This window comes from Myotis nattereri (genome assembly GCF_964212035.1).
Source record: "Myotis nattereri genome assembly, chromosome: Y".
NCBI classification, from domain to species: domain Eukaryota; kingdom Metazoa; phylum Chordata; class Mammalia; order Chiroptera; family Vespertilionidae; genus Myotis; species Myotis nattereri.
The window spans coordinates 35,750,508-35,756,507 of NC_138094.1; positions in this window are offsets into that span (position 1 = coordinate 35,750,508).

A 6,000-nucleotide genomic window follows, 5' to 3' on the forward strand; every position below is an offset into this window, starting at 1 on the left:
ATTTGCAGAAACAGTTGAAGGAAGCAGGAGCTGCTTTCGTGTTAGGGCATAAGAAGTTTGAAACTCACAAGGAGGCTCTGCAGAGACAGCTGCAAAGTGAAGTGAGTACTGATCTTTATTTGGTCGGGTGTTAGTCTGATCCACTGTGTACACATGTAAGCTTGGTGTGTGTCACACCAGTGTAAATCAGATTGGTTTTAACATCAAAAATTATCCCCCCACTATTCTAAGGTAACCTTCTCACCTGAGAAATTCTTGGGTGATGATATAACTATATTTATAACAGTAATAAAATCCCAAGGAAAGCGCACTCATAAACAGAAATTGTCCCAGTCTCGGTTGTGCCCTCTAGTAATGTCTCTTGATTCTTGCCCTGTGACTTAGAATTGTTGACACTCTGGTGTCTGCCTCATACCTTATAGAACTGTTCTTAGAGATGAGTGCAAATGGAGGTGGCAAACTTGTTTGTGTGCTCTATTGTTTTCTAGGGACCTGTGGACCACAGGCATGAAGCTGCTCAGAATGGGCAAAGTGGAAAAGAGAATAAGCCCTATAAAAGACTTGTTCCTTTTGAAGTGAACTGGGATTTCTTTTACATTGATTTCTTCCCTTCTTTAAATCTTTTCAGACTGAGCATTCTGCAAAGCTGAAGGCCCGGATATTAAATTATGATGCTTCTGTAAGGAGGTTAACTATGCAGGTGGCTGATTTAAAATTGCAACTGAAGCAGATTGAGACAGGTTAGAGAGATTTTTAACTTACAAATGTGTATGTGTAAAACTTCCAGTATATATGGAAATGTAATGATCACTACTGAAGTTTCAGTAATTCTCATAGTAGGGGAAAAGCCATAGAAATATGTCATCTTAGAAGTAAAAACTCTGTCCATTTCAGGAATACCAACCAGTCAGTCATCAGCTAACGTGACTTGCTTTTATAGGTTCCTTTGGCTTGGAAGAGCCTTGTACCCCAAATAAGAAAGGTGTAATGGCACAGAGGTTCCCAAATTCATGGACCTTGGTTTTTCTTTTATATTTGTTACCTTGATAATAAGATCAATCTGACCCTTCAGGGTTTTTACGTGTTCCTTGAGAGATGAGTAAAATATGTGAGAAGCAGGGTGACTTATGTCACACTAGAGGCCTGGTGCATGAATTTGTACATGGGTGGGGTCCCTCAGTGTGGCCTGTGGGGATTGTGCTGAAACTGGCAGTCCAGCGCCACCTGCTGCTACTGCCTACCACTCTCGCTCATCCTGATCCTGCTGCACCTGCCACAGGCTCACGCCCAGTCAGTCCTGATCAGGAGAAGCTCGTCTGCTGCAGTGGCACTTGCCTGCATCTGGCGCCTGTCCCAAAGGGTATGGGATGGAGGGGTCGGTGGGGGGAGAACGCAATCTGCCCTTTGGGCAGGTGGTGGGATGCCCTTGCCTGCCCAGGATCCAGATCTGTCCCTGATGTTCGCAGGGATTGTCAAGATTTCTTCCTTGCAGAGTATCTAGGGAGGGGAAGCAGCTGCGGTGCCTGAGGCCAACTTTCAGGAGGCTAGTGGCCCTGTGCTAGTGGTACTGGTCTGTTGGTGCCTGGCCTGTTCTCTAGAGATTGAACCTGCAGGACTACTGAGGGAGTGAGTGGCTACTGCTGCTGGCTGGTGGGCCTCCAGGAACAGGTCAGTCAGCAGAGCAGCACTCCCCCTGTGGGAGCGCACTCACCACCAGGGGGCAGCTCCTGCGTTGAGTGTCTGCCCCCTGGTATCAGTACATGTCAGAGTGACTGGTGGACCTGTCTTGCAGTTGCTTTAGATAGAGGTTAGTATATATCACATTGATTATATACAATGTTTATGTTTTTGCACCTCAGTTTTGAAGTTACTGATTAACCTTGGTTGGACACATTTAACTTCTTTGTGATAACCATTATAATAACCTGGTTATTAACAGGGAAGGAGTAAAAGGAAGATTAGGTAATAGAGACATGCCATTTATACAGCTTTGCCAGGGAATTGCAGTTAATAGTCTCCAAGTTTATTACCTAAAGATCACTGTGGGAAGGCACTAGACAATGGACCCATGCCCAGTGAGGTCTGCATGACGTGGGATGTTGCTTATCTGTTAGTCAGTCACACCAGGGAATAAGTCAGTAGCCAGAAATAGGCATGCCACCGCAAGTACAGGAATATTTAATTTTTAAGCTCCTGAACAAAGAAGCCCCTCTCTCTCGCTGCTCACCTCAGATTCCCAGCTTATGGTGTTCTTACCTCCCTCTACTCACCCTGTGACCCACAGCCATGTAGACTTCACACAGTGTACTGATGTACTAAATGTAGCCTGACACTAAATCATGCCCTGCTCCACCATGGAATGGACACTCTGGATACTGGCCCTACTCTTTGATTCTGCTGGAGCCCCGTCTGCACTCTTTTCAGGACTAGGCTAAGGGACATTGAACCCTGCAGACCAGAAAATATAATTACACACCAATAAAATACATTCATTCTCCCATGGGAGTCTTAGAAAAGTCTTTTTCTAAAGATACTGCAAGAGCCACCCACTACCACTAAAGTCGGAAAAATTTGACCCAGTGATTTCTCCAGCTACAGTTGGACCTCAGTTTCCTCATTTGCAATGGGGATATGAATATCTACTTTGCCATGGTGAAGAAGGCAAAATGAGATGGCTCTCAGTTGAGTGCCTGCAACACATCAGATACTCAGAAGGATTACTGCTATCATGTTACTGCATGTTTGCCCTGAGGATGCATACTGCCTGCCTCTTCTTCATAACAGGTGTACTGAAGCTGAGATACAAAGCTCAAAAAGAAAGTTTCTGTGTGTTAGCAGTTGAACTGGTTTCCACATTTCCTGGCCTGGAGCCTTCCTCAGTTCCTATTTGTACTCACTCCTCCTCAGTTCCTTTTCCCATCTTCCACACTAGTTTCATTTTTATCTCTTGACTCCTTCCCTGTTCCTTATTTTCTCTCAAGCCTATTTGCTAAACTGCCCACAGCTGAAATCACAGTGATCTCGAAAGATGAATAGTTTGAGGATGGAACCTTTTCAAACACATGCATTGCCCTGGAGGCATTGCTGGAGAGTAGCGGCCACAAGACTGGCTATGCATGTTCAGGTTTTGCTTAGGGAGTCCCAGCATCTGTACACCTCCCTACCTGTATGACCTAGCCTTAGCTCCCCAGGTGTAATGTGGGAGGAGCAGAGTTGTTAGTCTTGTTGTGGCTGCAGGTCCTCATACCCTTATCTGAAAACTAGAGGCCTGATGCATGAAATTTGTGCTCTCACCTTCGGTGGCTCGCCTCAGACCTCGCAGCTGTGGCTTTGTCTGGAAGGTTGTCCAGAAGGATGTCTGGAAGGTCGTTCGGCTGTCCGGTCTAATTAGCACATTATGTTTGTATTATCGACTAGAGGCCTGGTGCACAAAATTCCTGCAGTCAGGCGGAAGGGGCCCCCCAGCCTGGCCTGTGCCCTCTCAGTTCTGGAGCCCCACGATAGATCGCCCCAAAGATGTAGGCTCCTGGATGAATTGCCCCAAAGAGGTAGGCTGGAGTAGGGTCCCTGCCTGCAGGCATGTAAAGCCTCGGGACCCCCAGTGCTAGAAGCTAAGACCAGCAGGTCATAATAAATGCGAGAAGTTCACCAGAAGGCTGATGGGCTTCGATATTCAGCAGGGCTGAAAATCTGCAAATTATTACCTGCTGCTAGAGGAAAGGCCAAAAGCAGTTCCTCTAACCTGATAATTTTTTCCTGTTTATCAAACCTGACCTTTGATATGTGTGTTTATTTTGCTAAAGGGCAAAATGTGTAAATAAAAAGCCATGGGTCCAGAAATTCGGCAAGCCACTCCACTAGAGAGCTGGTTTCCGCCTGGCTTTCCCCCATGCCTTCCAAATTTATACTTCTTGTCCAGTGTATCCATTTATGTGTCAGCCCCTTCTCCAAATTCCTGAACCCTTGATGCAAAAAGACTGCGGCACCCCAGGCCACGCCATGTGGAGCTAGCTGCCAGGCCCCACCTCCGTGCACACAGCATCAAGTCTGCGCCCACCTGTGCACGCAGCCTCCTGATGATGGATGTGATGGGCATGAGGGCATTGCGGCGTGAGGGCTTAACAACCACATAAACTTATATTAGCATAGATAGATTGGGCCCTATAGTGGTTTTGCCACAGCCCTGGGAGTTCTGGGGCAGCATCCTTTAGTGAACCATGTTTGCAGTCAAATATGTGACTATCCATGCTGGGTAGAATAAATAAAGGTAATGAATGGATTTGCATCAGTTCAGGTAAAGTTTATCAACAGTGAATTCAGGTCTGCTTAGGCTTTGTTACCAAATTTATGAATATGATTGTGGATCCTGGGTTGTGAAATAATATCATGCATTAAGAAGGAAGGCCTAGCTCTGGCTAATTTTGTTCAGTGGTTAGAGCAATGGCTTGCAGACCAAAAGATGGTGGGTTCCATTCCTGTCAACCACATATACCTCAGTTGTGGGTTTTCTCACCATCTTTGGTTGGGGGTGCATGTGGGAGGCCAAGTTGAGGTGTCTCTCACATCAGTGTTTCTCTTCTCTCTCCCTATTCCTCTACTCTTCCCTTTCACTCTTCAATGGAAAATACATCTTTAAATGAGGACTAAAAAAAAGGCCTAAAAACAAGGTCTGTGAAGTTATAACTGGTACATAAAGCTCTCAAAAAAAATGCTAATAAATAAGAATTGGCTTCAGAAATTGTTTAGTGTGCATATTTGTTCTTATTAATACCTCTCTCTTCATTTAAAAAAAAATATCAAGCATATTTGAATTTTTTTTCCTGCTCATTGGTCACATTATTTTCATTTAGCCCCCAGCCAAAGCCATCTCTGTTTCATCATTCTGCCAGCAGATTTATGGTGTCTCCTACTGGTGAAACAAGCAGGGATTTCTTGAAAAAAATCATCTCAAACAGGAAAAGCTGATGGGAGAGACAGTTACACCAAGGATCATAAATCATCCAAATACAAGCACAGTTGTTTGCTCCCACATTTCTGATCTTTAGTTTGTAATCACACCAAGGCAAGAATGAAAGAGCTAGAGCAAGAGATTGATTGCTTAGAAAAAGCTTTCTTCGGTATTCTGTTGCTAGAAGCCCACTAGCATCTAAGAGTCTGCCTCCACTCATTTAGGTAAGCTTCTGCAGAAGGGGTTTCAGGACTTTCATGGTCCTTTTATCTGAGTACGAGTGAGTGAGCTGTAGAGAGCAAGAAGGAGGAGAAGTCTATGCTTGCTGTACCTGGGAAATCTTTAGCCTGAGTAACTTCATCCTCACTGCACCTATGGTTGCCTGCTTACCAGAGACTTCTCCCCTGTGACATAACATTGTGGGAGGCAACGGGTTAGAGCAAGTTCAGCACTTTGCTTGACATGCAGACGTGTTCAGAGAATGGTAATCAATGGCTTTTCCCTTACTGCTGATTAGTTTTATTATTAATGCTGAATCCTTAATAATGTGGGTCAGTTATACATCATACTCAACTATTTGCAAGGATAATAGAATTTCTTTTCAAATTAAACTCCTTGGGAACCATGTTGCTGTTTTCACTGTGTAATTTGTAATACTCTTGTCCTGATACCTTTTGCCCTTTAGGTCTGGACCAATCCCAGTCCTTTGCTTTTCCCAGTCCTTGTCCTGAAAGAATGCTCCCGCCTTCAGCAACTGAATCTAGGCACAGCCTTTCCATCCATTCACTCTCAAGCCTTCTGGAGCAGAAAGCCAAGTAAGTTCCACATTCTGATTGGCCCAGCCAAGTCTGGTTAGCTGAATGGCCCTGACTTTGCGTTGTTTTAAAGTGACGCTCAAGACCATGTGGAGTGTAGAATCAGATTGTAAGATGATGTGTAATCTTCAAGAATCATCTGAATTATTTGGGGAAAATTCCTTTTAGCAAATAATTAATTTTTCCTTGTTTGCTAAACCTGATGTGTACACAGTGCACTATGGTAGCAGTAAGCAT